We start from the raw sequence: 13,469 nt of genomic DNA on the forward strand, positions 1-13,469 counted from the left end.
CTAGGAGTGGTATAGCTGGATCTTGAGGAAGCACTATTCCTAATTGAGAAAGCGCCAGATTGATTTCCAAAGTGGCTGTAAAAGTTTACATTCCCACCAGCAATGGAGGAGGGTTCCCCTTTCTGCACATCCTCTCCAGCATGTATTGTCACTTGAGTTTTTGACCTTAGCCATTCTGATGGGTATAAAGTGAAATCTCAGGGTTGTTTTGATTTGCAACTCCCTGATGACTAAGGACATTGAACATTTCTTTAAGTGTTTCTCTGCCATTCCATATTCCTCAACTGAGAATTCTCTGTTTAGATCTGTATTCCATTTTTAATTGGATTACTTGGTTTTTGGTGTTTAGCTCCTTAAGTTCTTTATATATTCTGGATATTAGACCTCTGTCAGAAATAAGGTTGGTGAAGATCCTTTCCCAATCTGTAGGCTGTCGTTTTGTTCTGACAACAGTGTCCTTTGCTTTACAGAAGGCTTTCAGTTTCATGAGGTCCCATTTATTGATTGTTCTTCTCAGAACCTGTGCTGATGTTCTGTTCAGGAAGTTGTCTCCTGTGCCAATGATTTCTGGGCTCTTCCCCACTTTTTCTTCTAACAGGTTTAGTGTGTCTGGTTTTATGTTGAGGTCTTTGATCCACTTGGACTTTAATTTTATGCAGGGTGATAAATATGGATCTATTTGCATTTTTCTGCGTGTAGACATCCAGTAAGACCAACACCATTTGTTGAAGATGCTTTTTTTTCCATAGTATGGTTTTTGGATTCTTTGTCAAAAATCAAGTATCTGTAGGTTGTGGATTTATTTCTGGCTCTTCTATTCAGTTCCATTGATCCACCATTCTGTTTTTATGCCAATACCATTCAGTTTTTATTACTATTGCTTTGTAGTACAGCTTGAGATCAGGGATGGAGATACCTCCAGGTGATGTGTTGTTGTACAGGATCATTTTGGCAATTCTCTTTTTTGTTTGTTTGTTTTTCCATATGAAGTTGAGAATTTTTCTTTCAGATTATGTAAAGAATGTTGTTGGTATTTTGATGGCAATTGCGTTGAATCTGTAGATTGCTCTTGGCAGGATGGCCATTTTCAGGATGGCATAATATGGAATGCTTCACAAATTTGCATGTCATCCTTGCACAGGGGCCATGCTATTCTTCTCTCTATCATTACAATTTTAGTATATGTGCTGCCGAAGTGAGCATGAATGATTTTTTTCGTTGAGAACATGGATTACTTCCTGTTAGAAACTTTATTTGATACTTAATTCAGTTTTCCCCTGTTTCCTTATCAGCATTTAGAGGTTCTTGATGTCTTTTGAAACAAATGAAGAAAATGTCTGAGAGACAATTCCACAGGCCATCTTCACAAGATTCACATGAAAGAATATAATTTAGTAAATTTCAGCATCCTGTGTATGGTTAGAGATGAGTCTGTTGGAAGATATGGTTTTCCTTTTAACCTCTCGGTAAACACCTTAATGGATGCCAGGAAGCAAGACTAGTGAGAGTGAGAGAGGCTGTATATATGTGAATAGGAATTCCAAGAACTAACCTGGTTCTGCAAAGATTGATTGACTGATTAGAACTTCAGGGATGTGGAGAAGATGGAATGTTGCAGGCCCACATCTTAATTACAATTCATTTCTGCTCTCTTTAGCACATAATTAGCCTTTCCTTTACCTCTCTGTGTTGGACTATCCAGCATTTTATCAGTGATAAATTAGAACCTGACATGCTAACAGGTTTTTAAATTTTCACATTATATTATCTTAACAAAGCCATAGTTTTGTACCAAGCAAAATATCAAGGGTGTCATCTCATCTCAACTAATGCCTGCTCACTGTTTCCACCAGTGTAGTTAAGGAGTGTTTTTATTTATAGCTTTCTTTGTTCTGTTACTATAAAAACGTCGTGAAACTCCTCCCACATTGTACCATGGAATTTGTAGTAGCCTAATTCTGTCTCACTCATATTTTCGCACTCATACTTGACTCCAGAACAAATCATCTCTTATTCCTTTGGAGGGGAGAGCTGTGGTTTTGCATTGGTGTTCGTAAGTGTGTATCTGTATATGTACTTCAGTGTGTGCCGATATGTCTCTGAAGTTACCAGGAATATTTATTGGGTTGGGACATTAAAAGTTTAATGATGTGCTCATGTCATTCATAGTCAGATTCAAGCACATATGGGGAACACATTTGGTGTGAGCCTTTTTTTTTCTCCCTTGTGTCATTTAGCCAACATCATTACCGTGATTCTTAAATGACTCCCTAGGGATTTGGCAAAGTCTAATACTATAGTAATGAAAGTTACTTAAATTATTTATTGCTTTGACATTTTTAAGTGTTATAATTCAATTACTGCTTTTTCAATAATGATCTGGTGTTGAATGTATCATTTCCTTATTCTCCATAGGTAATTATTCATGTACTGATTTATTCATGTACTGACTTATATGAGTATGGCTCAGAATACCCATTTTCCCCAAACTTTTATCCTATCACATTGCCATTCTATAGTTTGATGCTCAGTTTGTCACAGTATTGGCCAGTGGAATTTATTCCAGATGGCATCAATGTTCATCTGATGCCTCTGGAGAATTTCCTGTGTCTAAACATTGCACACCGAGTCCTTGTATACAAAGGAACTAATGTTGCCCACCTCAAAGGATCATTTAGAGGGCTTGAAGAGACAGAAAACAGAAACTTGTGTTGTGTGCATCTACTATGACAAGCTCCAGTTACCTCTTTCATGTTGTCTATGTGATGGCTCTGGTATGAATGTTATGGCATGAGTATACACAGAGAGGGAGAGTACCTGCAAAGGTAATGGCAAATAAACAAGCTCTCATTTCTACTATGTGCATGCATTTTCCAGCATTGCTCTGTGTATTCAGGGATGTGTACTGAGCTAAGAAGAGGAAATTCATCATTGTATACCTTCCATGAAAGTCATCTGCTCAAGCAAGACACCATGATTCCTTCCCCTGGGTTTTATGTGCTTTCTCATCCTCTTTTCCTCTATTTCATGTAGTTTTTTTTTCCCCATGTGCTACCTTCTAGTATGACAGAGAAGGGTTTGATCTCTGCATCCCAAAAGCAAGAGATCATATAGAAGAATCCAGTGTTTTGTGGAGTCTGCCAGACAAACAGAATGGAAATAATATGGCGACACAATGGGTAAATTAGCTCCCATCCACCATCCTTATTTATTCGTTAGCTTAACAATATCCCTCTACTCTTCACCAGCAGATCTTTGATTCCATGTGCAAAAACACCCTGCTATCTCAAAGGAACTGAAGGACCAAGGCAATTTGGAGCAGTTATATTACATCAGATGTCCTAGAACTCCCTGGTAGGTGTCAGATTGGTGGTGAAATATGGTGAATGTTTGCATGTCCAGCTCTTACTGGTGCTATTGTTAATATCATTCTTGCACAATCCCGCTTTCTAATAACAGTCTCCAATACATTTACCCTCTACCTATAGAGGACCACATCCTATCATATCACACCACATCACTCATACTTCTTGTTTCAACCATCACAAAGAATTGAGAGATATTAATAGGAAAAGAAATTTTGTAGTTTGTTTAGCCTTGTTCTTTATTCTTTTTATTGTTATTTCTTCCAAATATTTCTCTGTTCTCTCTGTAGATTTGCTTCTGTTTTATCAACTTCCTGTAGTCCTTTTTATAAATGTTGGCAAACATTTTTCTTTTGATGACGTACTTTTATTCTCTTAAAATCGCACAGAATAACTTATCTAGACATAGATATTCAAGTTTGACAGCTGTTTTATCTCAGCATTTCATCAAACACTGTATCACTATCTGTGGACTACAATGCTTCATGTAGTAAATTGGTCGTGTATTTTTTGTCCTCTATGAGAAACAGGGTGCTTCTTTCAACCCGGTTTCAAATTTTTTTTCTTTGTTTCTGTTTTCTGCAGTTTGACTATGTCATACCTTTTTATATATTTCTTTGTGTTCATACTGTACCTGGTTTACTGAAAAAAAATTAGACATATCTTTTTTTTTCCTTTGTGCCTCCTTCCACAAGTAACTTCTGCTTTTATGTTATACATATTTCATTGTTCTCTCTTTTTTTTTTATCTTCCTGTAAGCCTGTGTCCTTCCACTTATGGTCCATTTTTGGTTTCTTGACTTGTACCACACACACACAGAGAGATAGAGAGAGGCACTCAAAACACACACTTAATTCTAGATTCAATATATGAGAGAAGACATAGGGCATATTACCTTACTGAGTTGGTTTATTTTACTGAGTTTCTTGAAAATGTAGATCATTTGTTGATTTTTTGATATATAGGGTCATTATTCATTGAATATTTTTCACTTTTTTTTTTTTTTACTTTTTGTCTTATTTAGAGGTTTTATTTTTGTTTTATTTTTTTTCTGTGATCAAAAAACAATGGCCAAAAGCAAGTTGAGGAAGAAGGGTTTTATTTGGCTTACATTTCCACATCACTGTTCTTCATCAAAGGACCTCAGGACAGGAATGCAAACAGGGCAGAAACATGGAGACACTTCTGTATCTTTTATCACTTACTTTAGTATATATTCTTCTGTAGTGTCTGTAGTTTTGTTTTCTGGCCTGGAATTTATAGAGAAGGCTGGTCTTGAAGTTTTCATGATCTTCCTGCCTCTGCTTCTTGAGGGAAACCCACAACCACAAATTGTCCTTTGCCACACATACAGCATGGTACTGATGCACTCAAACACATACAAACACACACACATACACACACACACACAATTTTTTTAACCCAAAAAATTGGCCACCATGACAACAGATTTACAGTCATAAGTATGCCAACTTTTCTCTCTCTCTCTCTCTCTCTGTGTGTGTGTGTGTGTGTGTGTGTGCACGCTTGTGTGTGTGTATAGTCACACACTACCTAACTCATATTGCAGTTTAGTTTTCTAATACATTAATTTCCACTTTGAAATTTAAGTAGTCTTTTATTTTACATAGTGTACAATTTAGTTTTTCTTTTAATCTCAAGAATATTATTATTTTTGTAAAAAAAAAAAGACACAAAAAGTAAGCAAGCTGTAAGTTTTGCTAGCTGTCAGGAGGAGGGAGATGGATAAGAGAAATAGAGAAATCCATTCCTTTTGAGTTAAGAGTCAAAAAAAATACAAAGTTTCAGCAAATGAGGTTAACAAGCAGCTGTATTGGAGGTGGAGGAGATGCAGGGCAAGGACCTTCATATAGATAGATAGATAGATAGATAGATAGATAGATAGATAGATAGATAGATAGATAGAGACTTGTATTTGAAAAAAGAGAAAGGAAGAATAAAAGTGACACTTTTGAGTTAGAATTTTTTTTAATTTTTTATTAATTACACTTTATTCATTTTGTATCCCCCCATAAGCCCCTCCCTCCTCCCCTGCCGATCCCACCCACCCTCCCCTTTCTGCATTCATGCCACTCCCCAAGTCCACTGATAGGAGAGGTTCTCTTCTTCTTTCTGATCTTTGAGTTAGAATTTTAAAAACAAAAAGATAAGGAGCTGAGACAATGGCTTTTAAAAAACTTGAAGGACTGCCTCTGACACAATCTGATTGGCCTGCTCTTTGATCACCTCCCCCTCAGGGGGGAGCAGCCTTACCAGGCCACAGAAGATGACAATGCAGCCATTCCTGATGTGATCTGATAGACTAAGATCAGAAGGAAGGAGAGGAGGACCTCCCATATCAGTGGACTTGGAGAGGATCATGCGTAAAGAAAGGGGAGTGAGGGTGAGACTTGTAGGGAAGGAGGAAGGGGCTTATGGGGGGTTACAAAGTGAATAAAGTGTAATTAATAAAAAAAACTTGAAGCTGGCTCAACAAGTAAAAGTGCTTACTTCTAGGGCAAGCATAATGATCTGGGTTTAGTTCTCAGACCCCATGTAAAAGGCCACATGTGGTGCTCACACTCTGTAATCCCAGGATTCCTACAGCAAGAAGAAGGCATAAGTATAAGAATTGGCTGAAAACTTGTGGCCTAGGTAGCCTGGAATACATGCTATGAGGATATGTGGTGTATAGTACAGCAGCAAAATCGAGAAACTCTGCCTCAACAGAAGGTAGAAAGAGAGAACTGAATAAAAAAAAATTGTCCTCTGATCACCATACTTCTACTATGGCATTTCCATAGTACATGTATTCACACACATACACATACTCAAAGAAGTGCTCACACACACAAGCACCCACTCTTGCACACACACATGCTTGCATCATGCATACACAGACACACATACAAGCACACACACACACACACACACACACACACACACACAGAGAGAAGTTGGCATACTTATGACTGTAAATCTGTTGCCATGGTGGCCAATTTTCTGGGTAAAAATTGTGTGTGTGTGTGTGTTTGAGTGCATTAGTACCAATACTGTATGTGTGGCAGTCAAGGACAATTTATGATTGTGGATTCCCTCCTTCCACCTCATGGGTATTGGGAATTGAGCTCAGTCTTCAGGCCTGGTTACATGTGCTTTTACCCACTGAGCCATCTTGCCATTCCTGTTTTCTAGATTTTGAGTTGAGTATTAGTTCATTTCATTTTTGTTGATATAGGTATTTGACAAATAAAATATTTAAACCACTCCAGCATGGCTGTGGAGAAAGGGGAACCCTCCTCCATTGCTGGTGGGAATGTCAACTGGTACAACCACTATGGAAATCAATCTGGGGCTTTCTCAGACAATTTGGAATAGCGCTTCCTCAAGATCCAGCTATATCACTCCTAGGCATATATCCAAAAGAGGCTCAAGTATACAACAAGGACATTTGCTCAGCCATGTTTGTAGCAGCTTTATTAATAATAGCCAGAACCTGGAAACAGCCCAGATGTCCATCAATGGAGGAATGGATACAGAAATTGTGGTACTTTTACACAATGGAATACTACCCAGTAATTAAAAACAAGGAAATCATGAATTTTGCAGGCAAATGGTGGGATCTAGAAAAAATAATCCTGAGTGAGGTAGCCCCAAAGCAGAAAGACACACATGGTATATACTCACTTATATAGACCTATAAGAAAGGATAAATATACTGAAATTGATACACCTAAAGAAGATAAACAAGAAAGAGGTCCAGGGGTAAGATAATCAATCCTCATCTAGAAAGACAAAGAGGATGGACATTGGAAATAGAAGAAAACAAGTAACAGGACAGTAGCCTACCACAGAAGGCATCTGAGAGACTCTACCTAGCAGTGTATCAAAGCAGATGCTGAGACCCATAACCAATCCTTCGGCAGAGTGTAGGGAATCATATGAAGGAAGGAGGAATTAGTATATCCTAGAGGAGACAGGGAGCCCCACAAGGTCCAAATATATCTGAGCACAGGGGTCTTCTATGAGACTGTTTATCCAACGAAGGACCATGCATGGATATCATCTACAACCCCTGCTCAGACATAGCCGATGGTAGCTCAGTATCCAAGTGGGTTCCCTAGTAAGGGGGACAGGAATTGTTTCTGACATGAACTCATGAGCTTCTCCTCTCCCCTGAGGGAGGAGCAGCCTTGCTAGGCCACAGATAAGGACATTGCATCCATCCTGAAGATACCTGATAAGCTAGGACCAGACAGAAGGAAAGGAGGACACCTCCTCTCAGTGACTCGGAAGGGGGCAGGGAGGAGATGAGGGAGGGAGGGGAGGATTGGGAGGGAAAGAGAGAGAAGGCTACAGCTGGGATACAAGTGAATGTATAAAATTATTTAAAAATAAAAAACTTAAAAATTAAAAATAAACCACACCAGCTATAAATTCTAAAATGTTTGTTTTCATCATCTTTATCAAATTGCATAATTTTAATACATATTTGCATTTAACAGCCTAGTATGGAGATGGTGTTAGTGAATGTTCCAAATTCATCTGGAAAGTAGGTTAGATGACTTGTATTAGGTTTCAGAATTCCATGTATCTGCAGATAAGACCTACCCTGAAGGCTAGGTTTTCAAGTTCTTTTCATATAATAATATAAATTAATTTCCACAAGATTATTGTTACATCAAAGGTAGTGTGTTATACTCTATTATTATTACTGAGCTATTCTTTTTCCCTGGTGTTAGTCAAGTTCTCTAGAAGAACATAATTGATAAGATGTGGTCCTTCTAGTCAAACAATGGCTGTCTCTGAACAGAAAAGCCAAAAATCTTGTAGTTGCTCAGTCAACCAGACTGCATTTCTCAGCTGTCCGAATTTGGTGTTGGAGTTCCAGAAGATTCTTAGGTAGCGTCTGGTTTTTAATCTAAATTGAAGTCCCCAAAATGCAGATTCTAACACCAGCAAAGGAACAAACTTTGCCTCAGAAACAAACTTCCAGGTCAGAGTGAGGGCAAGCAGGCAAAACCCAAAAGCTCTTCTTCATGTACTTTTATGTAGTCTGCCAAAAGTAGGTGTGGTCAAGATTTGGAGTGCGTCTTTTCACCTCAAATGATCTAATCAAGAAAGTCTCTCTTAGGAGTGACTACCTGCTTAAGTTTTCAGTTGATTTCAGATGTAGTCAAGTTGGCACCAAGATTGACCATCACAATTGGTCAATCAAAATTTTGCCAGTTGACTGGTATATAGTACAAGAAAGTAACATTTTCCCACTAAAGTTTAGCCCAAAGTATTATTGTATATTTCAAAAATATCTCTTAATTCATTTTGTTGTTAGCTTTTTTCAACATCAAGATTTTGGTGGTCAAGTATATTTATAGGAGTTGAAAGCATTTTGTGCTATGAAAACCTTTTCTATATTATAGGTAAGGAATTGTTTCCTGGTAGAACATAATCAAGCATACTTGGAACAATCTGCTTTTTTTTTCAAATTATAATGCATAAAAATTATATCCACCCATCAAAATACCAACACAATTCTTTAAAGAAATTGAAAGGAAAATTCTCAACTTCATACAGAAAACAAAAAACTCAGAATTGCCAAAATGATCCTGTACAACAACTGATCGTCTGGAGGAATCTCTATCCCTGATCTCAAGCTGTACTATAGAGCAATAGTAATAAAAAAAATTATATCCAGACCAACTATCAAACATAAATTCAATAGTATTCAGACATCATTTCATCTCATTAAGTATAAATGATTATTTGGAGTACTTACCACAACCTTGATAAACACATAAAACTTACTTGGTAATTACAATATACTGGCTAATATCAATTAGACCTGTATTAATATTCTTATCCATTAAATGTTTTATATTACATTCAAACCACAGATTCTCCCTCCCTCCTGTCCTTCCAACCCATTCCCCCTACCGACCCCCCTCTACTCCTCTTTAGTTTTCTTTCAGATAAAGGGCAGGCCTCCCATGGGTATATCAATCAAACATTGCATATCCAGCTGCCATATTACTTGGCACTTCCTCTCATATTAAGGCTGGATGAGGAAACCCAGTAAGAGGACAAGGGTCCCAAAAAGCAAGCAAAAGAATCAGGGACAGCCTCTTCCCCCTCTGTTAGAGTCCTACAAGAAGACTAAGCTACACAACCATAACACATATGTAGACGGCATAGGTCAGACCCATGTAGGCCCCGGTTGTTGGCTCAGTCTCTGAGAGCCACTGTTATCCCAGGTTAGTTAGATTCTGTGGGTTTTCTTATTTTGCTCTTGTCATTTCTGGCTCCTACAATCTCTCCAGTCCAAGATGCACCTAATGTTTGACTGTGGGTTACCATATATTGCTGTATAAAGCCTCTTTGATGACAATTATGCACTTAACAAAATATTCAACATCCTTAGCCATTAGGAAAATGCAAACTAAAATGACTCTGAAATTCCATCTTAGTCAAAATGAGTAAGATTAAAAACACAAGTGACGATTCAGGCTGGTGAGGATTCAGAGCAAGGCTTCTCCATTACTGGTGGGAGTGCAAACTTGTACAGCTTCTTTGGACATCAATCTGGCAGTTTCTCAGAATATTGGGAATTGACCTACCTCAACAGCCAACTATACCACTTGAGGGTATATAGCCAAAGGACACTCCATCCTACCCCACAGACACTTGATCATAGCAGCTTTATTCACAATAAGCAGAAACTGGAAACAACCCATAGATAATATCTTTCAACTGAAGACTGGTTAAAGAAAATGTGGTACATCCACACAATGAAGTATCACCCAGGTGTTAAAAAATAGCATCATGAGTTTTACCATCAGGATTTTTAATCTCCAGTTTCTTTTTACTTGTAATTGGCTAGTATGTTTTTGTTCATTTTAAGGTGTTCAATGTAACATTTAAATGGATATGTGTTTTGAAAGGCAGTAATTTCAGATTTTACTTTAACAGGCAATCTGAAAAGTTTGTATATCCATTTACATTGTTTATAAAATCAATACACTTGTTCATTTAAAATCATCTCTGTTCTATTACATTTAGATACATAAATAGCATATATAATTGCAATAGGCCTTTTAGTAGGACTTATATTAATTAATTGATTGGTTTCTTGGTATTGAGGATTGAACCAGAGTCTTGCACATTCCAACAATATTTTTCTCTACTACTGATACTCCAGGCACAGGACATCCATTTTATTTGTACCCTCATTTTTTCTGATTATAGAACAATAACAGAGTTTTAAACATGTGTTTGTTTTATCTTATTAATGTGTGTGTGTGTTTCTTTGTGAGTTTATATGCAGTGTGTGTGTGAAGTGCTCTTGGAGGACAAAAAAGATTCCTTGAAACCAAAGTTACAGTTAATTATCTTAAGTGACAGGTATCTTAAATTACAGTTTCCACATAGTTCAGTGTAGTCAACTGTCTGCAGGTAGATTTTAACAGGCTACTGAAGAATCTTTTATGTTGAAATGTTGAGTTACTTCCTCTTTGATGAAATAGTCCTTGATGCTAACATACATTTGCCTGTGTTTCAGTTCCAGCATTTGAAGTTGCAGGGAACATAGTGAATTATGAGAAAAGAAACAAATGTCCAAGATCTGGTTTTGTGGGAGACTTCTGAGATGACCATCGGTTCAAATGATTCTTCCAAATGGAACCTATATTTTCTTCCTTTATCTCCCAGCAAGCTCTGTCAAGGAGCTGCTGAGATCATGGGTGGAAAGGGAGAAGGTGATACATTTGAATATTATTGTATTTTTTTGTGACTCCAAGCATGTTTGCAGACACACTAGTACAGTCTTTAAAATGTTTATTTTTCTGCAGTCTATATTGGGTACCTGTTTTAATGGTGATGCAAATGCACATATTTTGTGTGAAGTGAAAGTAAAACCATAGTTTTCACATGAATACCTCTTTTATCTACTCTGAGCTACAGCCCTAACACTGCTGAGGAAAAAGAAAACAGCTGGCCTGTGGTGGTTAATATTACATTTGGATCATAACTCTTAGTATAGTTCTTTTACTAGCCATCCTGTATCTTTCTAAACTGTGTTTATCTGAAAAAAAAAGGATGGCAGCAGGAAAAACAGTTGTTTCTAATCACAGTATCCCTTGAACATCATGACCGTTATGTCTATCCCTTGAACCTATAAGATTTTTTTTTTTAATACTATTAAGAACTCATGAAGGTTTACCAGATGAGAATCACATTTTCTCTCTGCCTGAGACCTCATTGCTTTGGAGGAATGTCTGCTCAGGTCTTCTTTGTCTAATTACCCAAAGTAACCAGCCATTCATGAGTTAGATATTGGGCCCCAGGTATGTTTTTTGTTTCTCAGTTACATACTTGTCCACGGAAATGGCCTCATTCTTTTCAATAGCAATTCTGTTTCCTGGGCTGATTGAACATTTCCTCCAGGTTAACCAGCAGATAATGTAAAAAGGACATAATGAAAAAGAAGTGGTGCTGATTTTTCTTACCTAGCCAAAAATTATTTTCAGAGATCAGGGAAAGCCTCTGAATCACTCATCATAGGATGTTTTCTGTGTATTCTCGTTGGCAACTTACAGATAACATTTCTTGTTATCTACATTTGTGGAACCATTTACTGTTGTTAGTTAATTGCACTATACTGTGTGACTGTTTCATCAAAAAATTGCATTTTATGGAATTCTTGGTATTTCCCAGTTTTTTTAAACTTATTTTGCATCATGGTATTAAGAGCACCTTATACATAGCTTTGCATAGAAATTTACTTTTACTTTTCTTGGGGATAAACCTGCCCTAGACCTGAGTAGATTATGTGTGTTCAGCTAAGGATAGAAGGGAAAACAGTTTTCACAAGTGGTTATTCTATTATATTCCAACCAGCAGCATGTGACATGTATACTAACTCAATATCCTTGTCAGTACTTGCAACTATTTTATTGTTTCATAATGGTATGTGATACTGTATTATGATGTCTTTAATTTTACTTATTTTAAGATTTGATTGACTTAACTCACTCTGAATATTTCCACCTCTTTTAGTATAAACAAGTTTATTTCTTTTAAAAATATTTTTCTATTTGTGCACTTAAAGTATTTGCACTTGAATCTCTATTTTGTGCACTGTATCCCTAGTATGTTTCTCTTTGAAGGAGTTTCATTGGCTTTATTATGGAAGTGTGCATGCCACAGCAAATGTGTGGAGGTCAGAGAACAAACTGCAGGAGTTGGTTCTTTCCTTCTGCCATGTGTTTTGCAGAGTTCAAACTTTAGATTGACAGTCTTGACACCAGGCACCTTTTCTTGCTGAGCCATCTCCCAAACCCTGCTGTGTTGAACCTTTAGTCCTTCCTTTTTTCTGTTACTTGATACCTAAAGTTGGAAGCTCCATCCAATTAAGAATTTTTTTTTGGTAGGAATACTACAAGTGTGTTGTTCTTATACTTTTCTACCTACTGTGTCATGATCAGTCTGGGCTGCTGCAACAAATTGTCACTAAATTAAGCATCATTTGTTTCTTATGTGAGTAGATACTGAAAATTATGGATCAACCTGCCAACATTGTTGTGTCATTGGTTGACATCCTTTTTTTTTTTTTTTTTTTTTTTTGGTATGGGCACACATGATTTTTCTTGTTCTGCGCAGTTGGAAGAAGCAAATGATTTCAAATCAGATCTTAAAAGAACACTAACCCGTTCAACAGGGCTCCATCTTTACAATACAATTCATCCCAAAGACCCATCTCTAAATATCATCATGTTATATCTAAATACTACTTTTTTTAATTTTATTTTTTTCTTATCAGTTACATTTTATTAACTCTGTATCCCAGCCATGTCCCGATCCCTCATTCCCTCCCAGTCCTTCCCTCCCTCCCTCATCTCCACCATGCCCCTTTCCAAGTCCACTGATAGGGGGGACCTCCTCCCCATTCATCTGAACCTGTTTTATCAGGTTCAGGACTGGCTGCAAAGCTCTCCTCTGTGGCCTAACAGGACTGCTCCTCCCTTGGGGGGTGGGGAGGCCAAAGAGCCAGTCATTGAATTCCTGTTAGAAATAGTCCTTGTTCCCCTCACTATGGGGAACCAATTGGTT

General features: G+C 37.4%; 1 non-coding gene across 1 annotated transcript; it reads right to left on the bottom strand.

Moving 5' to 3' along the window:
• Positions 1-1,096: 1,096 nt before the first annotated feature.
• On the bottom strand, positions 1,097-1,203 carry LOC129677690 (U6 spliceosomal RNA). The gene has a single exon (XR_008720235.1). It is a non-coding gene; the product is annotated as a U6 spliceosomal RNA (small nuclear RNA).
• Positions 1,204-13,469: the final 12,266 nt, after the last annotated feature.

Source organism: Psammomys obesus, unplaced genomic scaffold (assembly GCF_907164565.1).
Source record: "Psammomys obesus unplaced genomic scaffold, mPsaObe1.curated_primary_1811, whole genome shotgun sequence".
Taxonomy (NCBI): Eukaryota; Metazoa; Chordata; class Mammalia; order Rodentia; family Muridae; genus Psammomys; species Psammomys obesus.